This window comes from Manis javanica, chromosome 7 (genome assembly GCF_040802235.1).
Source record: "Manis javanica isolate MJ-LG chromosome 7, MJ_LKY, whole genome shotgun sequence".
Taxonomy (NCBI): Eukaryota; Metazoa; Chordata; class Mammalia; order Pholidota; family Manidae; genus Manis; species Manis javanica.
This window is the reverse complement of record NC_133162.1, coordinates 134,850,787-134,863,874: the sequence shown is the minus strand read 5'-3', so window position 1 is coordinate 134,863,874 and position 13,088 is coordinate 134,850,787. Positions and strand designations below refer to the sequence as shown.

At 42.2% G+C, this 13,088-nt stretch overlaps 1 long non-coding RNA gene across 1 annotated transcript in view; it reads left to right on the top strand.

Moving 5' to 3' along the window:
- The window catches only part of LOC140850509 (uncharacterized), a 413,927-nt gene that overhangs the window by 241,146 nt on the left and 159,693 nt on the right, over positions 1–13,088 (top strand). The gene's annotated exons all lie outside the window — the stretch shown is intronic.

Here is a 13,088-nt window from a genome sequence, read left to right as displayed (position 1 = left end):
CTGCCCAGAGAAAGTGTTTAGATGGCAGTGCAAGCAGGGGGAACCTATGTGGATTTGGAAGGTTCTCTGATTTGAGGAGGTGGGACTGGGAGTCTGGCACATATATGGGAGGGAATTGCTTGCAGAGGGGGTGAATGACCCAGAATAAATAGGGGGTATTGTCACTGCAGCTGGCAGGGTCAAGGGCATGACCCATAGTGAGGAGAAAACATTAATCAATAAAAACAGACCCATAAGTAACATTGATGATATGAAGTGGGGGAAAGATTGAACACGCTAAGACCTAAAAGATATAAAAAGACACAAATAGAGCTTACATGGCAGAAAAATACACTACAGAAGAACAGATTCAAGAACTTAAGAACATAATAACCACAGTGATCTTAGCAAATAAAATTCAACAACATATAAAATGTCTAACACATCATGACCAAATATTTTGTCCAGAAATGCAAAGTTATTTTAACATTCAAAGATTTTTGAATGTAATTCATCAAGTCAGTAAACAAGAAAAGAAATAATATATGTAAGTTTGGATTCAGCAAATTCAATTGATAAAATTCAGCAAGTGACTCTGATAAATAAACTCTCAGCACATAAGGAATAAATAGGATTCCTTCAATTTGAAAAAGGGCATTAAGAAAAAGTCTACAGACAATCCATACTTGATGAAGAACTGCACATTTCTCCTTAAGATTAAGAACGATCAAGGTTGTCCACTTTCACCATTTCTATTCAACAAAGTACTGGAGGTTCTAAGTAGTGCAATAAGGCAGGAAATGAAATGAGACATCTATATTGGAAAGGAAGAATTAAAACTGTTCCAATTTGTAGACAATATCATTGCTTATGTAAACAATCTAGAGGAAGATACCAAAAAACAAAACAAAAACAAAAAAACACCAAAAAACTCAGAGCTAAAAAAATTGTATTTCTGTATATAGGAATAAACCAATATAAAATTGAACTGCAAAATAATATCACAGGATCTCAAAATATAAACCTCTTGGGGGTAAATTTGATGAAACATTTATGAAAGATCTATGTGGTGAAATTATAAAACATTGTGGAAAGGAATTTTTGGAAGACCTAAAGAAGTGTAGAGATATAGTATACTCTTGCGACAGAGGAGTCAGTATTGTTAAACTGTCAGTTCCCATCACATTGATCTATAGATTCAAATGCAGTTTCAATAAAATCTCAGCATGCATTTTTGCAGAATGACAAACTAGTTCTAATATTCATTTGAAAATGCAAAGACTCTAATAAAAACAACTTTAAAAATGAACACATTTGGGCTTTAGATATAAATTTTCAGCAATCAAGACAGTGTAATATTGTCATAAAGATAGACACATTAGTCAATAGAACAGAATAGGGTTAGAAGTAGAATCATTCATAAATAGACAATTGATTTGCAACAAAGTGCAGAAGTAATTCAGTGGAGAAAGAGTAGTCTTCAAATACTGTTGGAACAGTTCAATATACATATGCAAAAAATGATCTTTGATTCATTCCATGTACCATACACAGAAATTAACTCAAAATAAATCATAAGCCTAAATATAAACTCTAAACTATAAATCTTTAGAAGAAAATATAGGGAGAAAAAGGCTTTGTGAACTTATACTAGACAACAGTTGCTTAGGTCTGACATTAAAAGCGCCATCCATAAAATAGCAAATTGATAAATAGAATTTCATCAAAATGAGAAACTTCTCCTCATCCTAAGACTCTGTTAGGGGACAGAAATGTGAAGACATAGCCTGGGCAAAATATTTAGAAAGCGTGTACTGGTAAGCAAAAACCACATAAGATGCTACCTTACACCCTACACACAGGTATCTGTCTGAAGGCTTCCAGTTTCCATAGAATCAGTTTCAGCTTTGGTGGTGGCAGTGGCCACCCATCCCTTACCCCCAAGCCCCAAAGCAAGCAATCCTACCCTCATTCCTGGAGTAGGTTGCATGTGACTTTTTGGAGCAAGCATGAGAAATAAGGACTTTGTCTTCCAAACATCAGATGTCTGTATTCTGATCAGTGATTGCTGCTTCTGGTTGTGGAGGTGCAGATCCAGAGGTGGGCTCTCCCTGTTGTGACCCCCACCATTGTTATTGTGACCCCCTCTAGCTGGGGATTTAAAGAACCAGAGCCACCTTTCTTTTTTTTCCATTCATTTCCCCTTTATCTTGTTTGGAAACCAGACATTTAAAGACTAGGATATTCAAAAGCAACTGAATATATAGTGGAATTTAGAAAGTTGCTGTACATGTCCAGGGAAAGGCACATGCTTGGAAAAGACCTAATAAAACTTCAAGTTACAACTTAAGCTTGATCTAAGCATAGAGGCACCCTATAGCTATTAAAAAAACAGAACTAAAAACCCAGCAAACTCTGGGGAAAGGGAAGAATTTGATTGTAAAAGCTACTTTATTATATTATAAGATTCAAATAGCCAATTTTCAAAAAAAATTGTAAGACATACAAAAACAGGAAATTATAGCCCATTTAAAGAAAAAAATTAGTCAATAGGAACATTCCTGAGAGAGATCAGGTGGTGGACATACTATAAAAAGGCTTTAAAATAACTGTCCTAAAGATGCTTTAGAACTAATGGAAGATGTGGAGAAATCCAAGAGACCCATGAATAAACAAAATGGAAAAATCAATAAAGTGATAGAAAACACAAAAAGGATCCAAAAATAAATTCTGGAGCTGAAAAGTACAACTGAAATGAAAAATTCACTAGAGTTATTTAAAAACAGGTTTGAGTAGGTAGTTGGAGAGATAACAATTGAAATGATCAAGTCTGTAGAATAGGAAGAGAAAAGGTTGGAGAAAAGTGAATAGAACCGAAGGGACCTTTGGGACACCATCAAGTGGATGGACCAATGTATGCCTTGTGGGAATATAAAAGGAGAAGAGTGAAAGGGGCACAGGGATTGTTGGAAGAAATAATGGCCCAAACACCCCAAACTTGATGAAAGACATGAATATAAACTCATAAGGAGCTTTAAAAATTCTAAGTGAAACAAACCCAGTGAACCACACTAAGACTCATCAGAATCAAACTGTTAAAAGACAAAGAAAGACTCTTGAAATCAGTAAGAGAAATGCCTCTGGTCATGTGCAAGTTATTCTTAAGATTATCAGTGTATTTCTCATCAGAAACCCTAGAGGTCAGAAGGCAGTGGGCTAATATATGTAAAGTACTGAAGAAAAATCAACCAAGAATTCTATATCCTGCAAAACTGTCCTTCAAAAATGAGGGAGCGATTAAGACACTCCCAGATAAAAAAAGCCAATGAAGTTTGTCACCAATACACCTTCCCTGAAAGACTCCTGCAGGTTGCAGTGAAAGGACATGAGACAGTAACTCATAGAAGCATGAAAACAAAAGGATATTTGGTAAAGGTAAATTCATGAGCAATTATAAAAGCTAGTATTATTGTAACTTTGGTTTATAATTCCACTTGTTTTTTTCCATGATAAAAGAGGCTAATGCATTAAAAACAATAATTAGTCTATATTTTTTGATACACAGTGTATAAAGATATGATTTCACAGCATTGATAACTGAAGGGGGTGGTTAAAGAGCTATATAGGAGCAGAATTTTGTAAGCTGTTGAAGTTAAGTTTATATAAGTTCAGATTCATGTGTTATAACTTAGAATGTTAAATGTAATCTGCATGGTAATCACAAAGAAAAGTTATACACAAAAGGAAATAGCCATTAAAACATTTCACTACAAAAAAATAAACTAAACACAGAAGATAGTAATATAGAAAATAAGGAAAAAATCTATAAGGCATATAGAAAACAAATAAGAAAATGGTAGAGTAAGTCCTTCTCAGTAATTTAAATTTAAGTAGATTAAACTCCATTAAAAAAATAGAAACTAGCATAATGAATAAGAAAATATGGTCCAACTATATGCCATGTATGTAGGGCTCATTTTCTATTTAAAGATTCAACTACATTGACAGTGAAAGGATGGAAAAAGTTATTTCATGAAATAATAACCAAAAGAGAGTGATGTGGTTATTCTAAAATAAGACAAAATAGACTTTAAATAAAAAATGTATTATAAGAGACAAATGCAAATATAAGGACATTATATATTTATAATAGTTTCAATATAGCAAGAAGATATAACAATTATAAGCATATACTTCCCAATAACAGACCATCCCAACATATGAAGGAACATGGAGGAAAATTCAAGGGAGAAGCAGATCTGCAATAATAATAACAGAACAACTAGACAGAAGGTAAATAGGAAATAGAGGACATGAACAACACAACAAACCAACGGAATCTACGAGACATATACTCAACAACAATAGAACATCGATTATTTTCAACTGCACCTGGGACATTCTCCCAGGTAGAACATTTGCTAGGCCACAAGAAAGTAATAGATAAACAAGCTGTGGTCTGTACATACAATGGCATATTATTCGGCCTTGGAAAGGAATACAGTTCTGATACACGATGGACCTTGAAGATATGCTAAATGAAATAAGCCAAATGCAAAAGGACAAATATGATATGATTCTCCTTATATGAGGTACCTAGTGTAGCCATTGAATGGGTGCAGAGTTTCAGTTGGGTAATGGAAAGGTTCTGGAGATGGATGGTAGGGATGGTTACACAGCAAGGTGAATGTACTTAATATCACTAAATTGTATACTTAAGTGATAAATTTTATGTATGTTTTACCTCAATAGAAAAATTGAAAGGGGAGAAAAAGGTCTGACACTGCCAAGTATTGGGAAGGACAGGAAGGAACTAGAACTCTTATATACTGTTGGTGGGAATACAAAGTTTTACCTTTACTTTGGTGAGACTTTGTCAGTTTGTTTAAAAGCCAAACATTTATTGACCACATAATCTAGTTATTCTATTCCTACATATATTCCCAAGGAAATTTAAGGGAAACATCAATACAAACACTTGTACACAAATGTTTATGGAATGTATATTTCTTACAGCCCCAAACTAGAAATACCCAAATCACTTTCAGCAGATGGATGGATACACTATGGCACCTCCATCAACGGAGTGCTTCGCTACTCAACAATGAAAAGAACTTAACTATTGATACATTATGCACCACTGATGAATCTTAAAAACCATATGATACATGCAAGATGCCTGGTCAAAAAATACGCACACTGTGCAATTCCATTCATACAAAATTTTTGAAAACTCAAACTAACCTGTATGATAGAAAGTGGGTCAGTGGTTCCTTGGGACTGGGGAGGAGGGAGGAGCTGCAAAGGAGTGTGTAGAAACTTTGGGGGTGATCGTTTTACCCATTATGTTAATTGTGGGGGTGGCTTCATGGGAATATACACGTGTCAACATGCAGTTTATTACTATGTCAATCATACCTCAATAAAACAGATTAAAAAATATGATGAGCACCACAAGCCATTAGAAAAGCTAAAATTTGAGCAATTGAACATATTGAATGCTGGGGACAGTGTGAGCGCATGTACATTGCTGGTGGACATGTAAAATAGTCCACCATTTTGGAAAACCATTTGGAAGTTTCCTGAAATTCTAAACACATACCTATCATATGATCCAACTAGTCAACTTCTAGGGATTTTATCCAGAGAAATAAAGGCATAAGCCCATGCAATCTCTTGCAGAAAAGTATTTTTAGCAAATTTGCAACAACAGATGAGGTATAAAAATGTTGTGGTATAGTCATGCAATAGAATATTACTCAGCAATAAAAAGGAATGACCTAAGACTAACATGACAAGAGCTGTATAATCTCTTCACAGAGAAAATTTAAAACTTTCCAGACATCGAAGCAGACTAATGTAAGTGGGTAAATATGACATGTTCAGGGATAGGCTGACTCATGTAGCAAAAATACCACCTCTTCCCAAACATATACTTAGTTCCTGGGGAACAGGTTGCACTAACTCTAACATGCAGAAGAAAAGAACAGGAGACCTATAATATCTAAGATACTCTCAAAGAAGAACAAGATCAGGAAAAGTTGCCCTCTTAGGTAGCACGATTTTAGCAAAGCTCAGTAATTAAGACAGAATGGCACTGACTCAGAAACAGACCCACACAGGCACGCAGACCTAACTACATATGACATAGCTACATTTCAGAAGATGAGAACATAGATTATTTAATCAGTAATCCTGATGGAAAAATATGAAATTGCCTGTTTACAGAAAATTTAATTCAAGTTGGTTTAAAGACCTTAATTAAAGGCAAAATTAACAACAAAAAAGCTTATATGAGTATCTGCATAAAGCTGTTATGACTTAGAGATAGGGTTTCCTCCATAAGACTTAAAAAACACACCCATAATGAAAAAGACCGATATATTGAAACACCTTAAAAGTGAGACAAAAATAATCCTTTGTTCACTACACCTTATGTTCACCATAAAAGAGTGAAAAGACAAGCCACCATCTGTCATAAGACATTTATAATACTTAAAACAGAGTTAGAATCTAGAACATATTAAGAGCTAAATATTTTAAAGAAAAATGCTAACAATCCACTAGAACAAAGGACAACAAGATATGAGTAGGTATTTTCTAGAGGAAACATGAAGATCAGGACACACAAAAAAATGTTCAACCTTATTAGTAACAAAGGAAATACAAACGAAAACAAAAAAGGTAGTATTTAGCATCCATTAGACTGGAAAATAAAGAAAAGGACAACACTCACTTTTGGTGAAAATATGCAACAAAAGGTATGCATTTATACTCCTGGTGGAAGTTGGCACAATGTCCTTGGAAAACATTGGCATTATCTTTGAAAGTTGAAGACAGGTGTAGCTGATTATCAGGAAATTTTATGCTTACCAGGAAACTTCCTCTACAGGAAGTTTTGCATACTTGCACCAGGAGACATGCACAAAAAGCTTTATAGCAGGAGAGTTTGTGATAGCAAAAACTAGAAATGATGCAAACATCTGTCCAGAAATGGTCATTCATACTGTGGAATACTACACAGCAGAGAAAATGGGCTACAGCCACACGCAAAAGCAGAAACAAATCTTAAACACTTACTGGTGGAGAAAAAAGGCAAGTCAGAGAGGAATAGGCATGTATAATACCATTTATACAAAACTGTTAACTGCTAAATATCTAACAATATTTTATTTTCAGAAACATAAATATTACCTAAATTTAATGAAAATAAAGGGAATGATAATCAAAATTTAGGAATGGGATAGAGATATAATTTTTACTAGGCATTAAAGGACCTGGGTGGAAATTAATAAAATAGTTTTAGTTTTTATAACTTAAAGTTGTTAATATCCTTTCATATATAGGAAATCTTTCATAATAGTAATAATAATAATAATTTATTATAATCATGAAAGCATCTAGCTCAAGGCACAATCTTATGGTATTAGTTGGAGATAATATAAATGATTCTATTCCACACACTGTATTAAACACTATGTTTCAGGGTTACAAGGTGAGTCTAAGTGACTTTTAATGGTGCTAGAATCTACTTTTACAGCTAAGTAGCTATGTATGTCACCCCTAGCAGAGATTTCCAAAGCTGGTGCCACTGCAATGTCTGGCCCCTCCTGAGGGTGAGGCACTGCCCTCCGTAAATGTGATTATATGTCACCCAGTTTTCCCTAGAAAATGTCTCTTTCCAGGGTTAGTGCATCACTTGGTTGGGCCAGGCAGTGGTTGGGTGGATCTGGGAGAGGATGGAGGTCTTTTCAAATCTCTGTACTTACACATATGTATATGGGCACCTGAGTATGGAATGAGCTCATTTTTGTTATTTATTTGGTGTTGAGTGACGCAATCTTATTTCTGCATGATTAAGAAGAGAGAATCATTCCTAAGACTGTGTCTGCTAAATGACAAGGCTGCACATTTAACATCATTCAAAAATTGTTAACCAGACGAAATATTTGCAACTATAAGTTATTCCTGCCTAGAGCTGGGGTTGACCAAGCTGAGACAGGGAACCTGCTAGTAGACCCTTCCCCATTTTCAGAAAAAGTACGCAGATGCAACTTCTCAATTGAAGGTAAATTTTTCTTAAGTTATGGCTTATCTGCTTTCCTCTGGCTTGGCCATACTAGTTGCTGTAGTTAATTCTGGTAAAGATCTCATTAGATATTTGGTTTCCAGATTTCCTGAAAGAAGAGAAGCATAGAAAAGGGGAACAGCTGTGTGCAGAACCCATGTATGTCCGGCCACCCACAGCAAATGCATGGAGTGCACTTCCTTAGCACAGAGATCAGCTCTGGACCACCCAGGCAGAGTTGCTGACATTCCTTGAACACATACCTTGTCTTTGAAGGCAAGAATTAGGTCTTTTTGTTTTTATTACCCCAAACCTAGATCATGGCCTGTACCTAAGTAGGAGCTCTTTGGCCCATTATCACAATGTGTGAATGGATGGTGGATAAGAGCAGCCAGTGTAGACACCAAGTGCTGACAGAAAGCAAGAACCCGCAGCGTAGACAGTACAGTGCTGACGGAGGACACAGAGCCCCAGTGTGGACAGCCAGTGCCGATGGAGGGTGTAGAATCCCAGGGTGGGCCCACAGGGCTGACTGAGCACTGGATGCCCAGTGGGGATGCCGCAGTGCTGCTGGTGGGTAAAGAAGGGTCCGACCTGGTCTCAGCACTAATGCAAAGAGCAGGCAAGGGCTTCTCTTTTAGGAGAACATTTGTTAAACACCCACAGCAGTGCAGGGTCTGTGCTGAGCTGTTTGCACGGGTGTTTTTCATTTAATCCTCTGTGTTAATATTCTCACATTGAATTTAGGCATGATAATATTGAGGCTAGCACCGTGAAGACACGTCCCCAGGTTTCCAGTTCGTGGTGGGGCTGGTTTGGGCCTGGCTTGCCCAGTGCTGAAGCCTGCGAGTTTTCTGGGGAGCTACCTGGCAGCATCTTAAAGCAGGTTGGGGTGCCTTTTGGGTCTGGGCAGCAGATGATGTACAGGCAATTCTCGTTTTAAACATTTCCTTGTCAACAAAAGCAGTTGTTTATTTTTTCCTACTATAAGCCAGCTAGATAATGATCTTGCTTTTCCATTCTGCTTAACTCTAGTGTAAATAACAGTAGATAGGGTGCAGAGATGGGCAAAAAGTAAAAACACTATTTTGCCCCTTGGCTTCGGTTCTCCATGTTATCAGGGCCCCAACGGGGAGTTTCTCAGGCATGCCCTGGCAGCGGAGGGCCTCTGACGGTCTGTGCTCCCAGCATGGCACCCACTGGCAGGCTCTCAGAGGCTAAGTCAGGCTGCAAGGAGGGCGAGGGCCACCAGAGCTGCCCATCAGCTTCCTGGGAGCCACGAGTGGCAGACATCGGCCCTGTCCAGGCACTTGACCCTCCCCTGTAGGTCGTAGGAAAGGTCTCCCTGGTGGCGCCCCCTTGGGGACCTCGTGAACGCTGCTGTGAGCAGAAATGAAGGGTGAGTCCAAAGGAATGGCCGTGGGTCTTGGGAATGACTGAGGGGGTGGGGGTGAGGCTGGCTCGGCCGGGAGCTTTGCGAGTTCCCGGATGTGCAGGGCAGGCCCTGGGGGCTGGAGCTACACCATGGGAAGGGCGGCGGGCTCTGGGCCGGGAGCTGCACATGAGCAGGCAGGAGGTCCGGCCCCGAGGGTGGTAGAACCGAAAGGCAAGGGGTTTTGGTCTAACATCATATTTATATATGATTCCACTTTTCCTCATATTTTTTCATATTTCCCAAAGTAAAAGTAATAAATACTCATCAGTTTTATAATACAAAAAGCGAAAGAAGAGGATGATTGTTTGGAGGACAAAGCAAAATTTCGTAGTGCACAGAGTGTGACAAAGCAAGGTGAGTTCACAAGCAGGCCGGGGAAGGGCAGGGTGAGGGGTCCCGACGTGCGCTTAGCAGGCAAGGAAGGGTCATCAGATGTGCTCAGGGCCTTCTTGTTAAAATGCAGATAAAAAGGATGTAAGGTGCCCTTGACAGCCCATTATTTTAGGAAATTTTAGGAACCAAACCCAGCAGTGGAAACGGCCAACTCCTCGCAGGTCCGGGGGCCTGTGGAGAAGGGGGTCCAAACGAAACCTTAACCCCAATGTCTGAGCACTAAGCTGTGGGAAACCCCTGGTGGGATGCAAAGTAGAAAAAGAGGCAGGGGAAGCCTTTGTCTAGACTCACCACTTTCAGTGCCACTGAAATAGATGAGAATCATGTTTTCTTTTATACGTTTTAAGTTTAAAATGTTCCTAAGAATCCTGATTCACTTTAGTAGATGGAGAAAAAAAGCCACTTGTCAGTCTTAGCTGACGTTGAATTCGTTTCCTCCACCCTTCATTATTCAAATACCTGATCGGGAAGAGTTTCCCACAAGGAATTGCACTAACGTTTCAGAGCCCTGTGTGCGGGGCTCAGACTTCTCCCCAGTACCGTCACTGCACCACCACTTCCTCCCTGGAGCACGGTTCTGGGCTCACTCTCCCCTCAGCCTGAGCGTTGTGTTTACACCAGTGCTGCTTTGGGACAGAGCAGGTCCTCTCTCCCCAAATGTTGGGATCTGCCTGCCTTGGGGACAAGGCAGCTGAATAGAGGGGGCACTGAGCCTGCTGTCCCCTGTCTGCAGCTAGTCCTGGTGTCCTCTGATGGGCCACTCTGCTCCTTCCCCAGCATCCCTCCTGAGTTCCCGAGCACAGCTTCATGTTACACCTGCCCCGGTGGTCTGACCGTTGCTCTGTCCCCCAAATACCCTTTCCCCACCTGATCCCACTGATGGAAAACACTGCATTTCTCCTTTTTAGCTCGGCTGCTCCTCTGGCTCAGGTGTCTCCCCATCAACTCCCACGGGCTCTGTACTTCTGTCGTTATCACAGCTCCTGTTGGTCTGTCCCTCCTGCCGTGCCCCCCTTGCTGCCCTGCGGGAGTCTGGGCATCCTTACCGATTGTGCCTTTGGAGGGCAACATCCTGGCTTGCTGGCTCACATGGCCCGCCCACCCTGTTGGGCTCCGCCCTCGGGTGCCTGGGGCCCAGCTCAGAGCAGCTGTCTCCCGGGGGACGTGCCCCTGCCAGTGTTCCCTAGCTCAGGAGTGGCAGTGCCCAAGCTGAAGGCCGGGGTATGGGTCTGCCGCCTCATCCCCCGTTTCCCCCGCCTGCTGTTAAGATGAAGAAGTACAGCTTCATCTTCACCGTGCCTCCCACATCTCCAGAATCTGGGCGCCTCTCTCCCCTGCTGTCTGCTCAGGTTCTGGCCACCTTCGCGTCCCTCTGGATTAATGGGACCACCCTCACTGCTGTCCCCTACTCTTCCCTTCCCTCTCTACGCTGGAGCTGGGGCCCCTGCCTTCTGCTGGACCGTGCTGCCCTTCCAGGGCAGGTGGCCATGGCGTCTGCCCGGCAGGTGGGGAACACTGCTGCCACGTGGGGCGGTGTGGGCCATGCAGGGGTGGTTCAGCCATGGTGCTCTGGTGACCTGCACAGCCCATACGGGCCACACAGCCAGAGGCTGGAACCGCAGCTCCCAGAGCCTTGGCGGCGTGCCCTACTCCTCCTGGGACACGGGGGACTGGCCTGCAAGGATCTGCCCCGAGTCCCTCTCCCTCTCACCTCCCTGCCCCTGGGAGGCCGTATGGGACAGCTTCTTACGGCCGCTCAAGTTCTGATGAGATACGGGGCTTTCTGCCCTGCCCCTTGGGGTGGAGCTGCAGCCTAGAAGGGGTCCCCCAGAATGGAGTGACCCCACTCACTCTCAGCCATCCCGTGCCTCTCTTATGATGCTGAGGGGAATGGCACGGGAGCTGGCTCCTCAGCCACTCCTGGTACGCGCATGTCAGCAGTAAGGTGAACGGAAGAGCATGGCGTTGTGCATTTAGCAGCTGCGTCAGCGAAGCCTTGGCCTCGGTCTGAGTGCTTGGTGGCCCTCTCTCTCCGTGGGGAAGCGACCACATCCCCCATCCAGGTAGGTGATGCCCAGGTATCGCTGACCCCAGGTAGGGGCAGTGTTGGAGGGAGGCCACTCCAGACACATTCCCTTCCCTGCACTGTGGTGGAGCCAGTGAGTCTGAAACACAGGTGCTCTGTACATTCCCGGGCAGCCTGCAGAGGGGCAAGACCACAGGGCCAGTGAGCAAGGACCCCCTCCAAGGGCGGAAGGCGGAAGAGGAGGCCGAGCCCCTTGTCAGGAGTACAAGGGTTATGATGAGCTTCTGGGGCACTGCTCTGACCACTGGGTTTTCCCCAAGTGAGTGTCGGCTGTGAGATCATATGGGGGGACTTCGAGGTGGTCTTACACTTTAACTGTTGCTTGCCGTAGACCTCAACCACGCTTCATAAAATGCTTGTTAAGATATCTGTACCCTGCAGGGGAAGGAGTTGGACCTTTGCATGTGGAGAAGTATCTGGTAGAAGCCCAACACTGACCCCTGTCCTGGCTGATGGGCAGTGTTTGGGGATGGTGGTGGGACAGTATCTGCAAGGCCAAGCAGTGCTGGCCGGCTGGGGAGGTAGTCGCCCCTGAGGGCTGGGCCGGTGCTGCTGCACGGAGCACCTGTCGTATCATCAGAGGAGATGTGAGCAGTTTTTCTGCTGTTGGAAGCTGAAGGTGGTGGTAATACATCAAGCATTACAGTGCATAATCCAGCATGACAATACACATCCGTATTACAAACTCTTGAACGTAGAAAAACAGACTATTATAAACTTCTGAAAGAAGAAAAACAGACATAAAAGAAAATAGAAGTCACTTTCACACTGCTGTCTAAAACTAATTGCTGCTATTACCCTCTTGGACTTTCCCTGGTTTATTTCCTATTTGTTGGGGGTGTGACTGCCCGGCCATTTCTCCACATGAACTGTAAAGCATGTTTGGTCTCTTTTTCATATAATCTTTAGAACCTGCACAGTGCTGTGAACCTAGCAATAAATGCCAGTTATCATCAACATTAATAAACATTCACAGGCGAACAGGTCGGTAGGAAGAGAAGAGGCTCTGGGATTGCGCGCGCTGCTCGGGTAGAGTGAGAGAGAAGGGCGCGGGGTCCAAGGTCGGCCCTTCGGTGAGGGGGCCTGAGACCTTATTTCTCCTAATGGGCCATTTGGCTGCCTGGCCC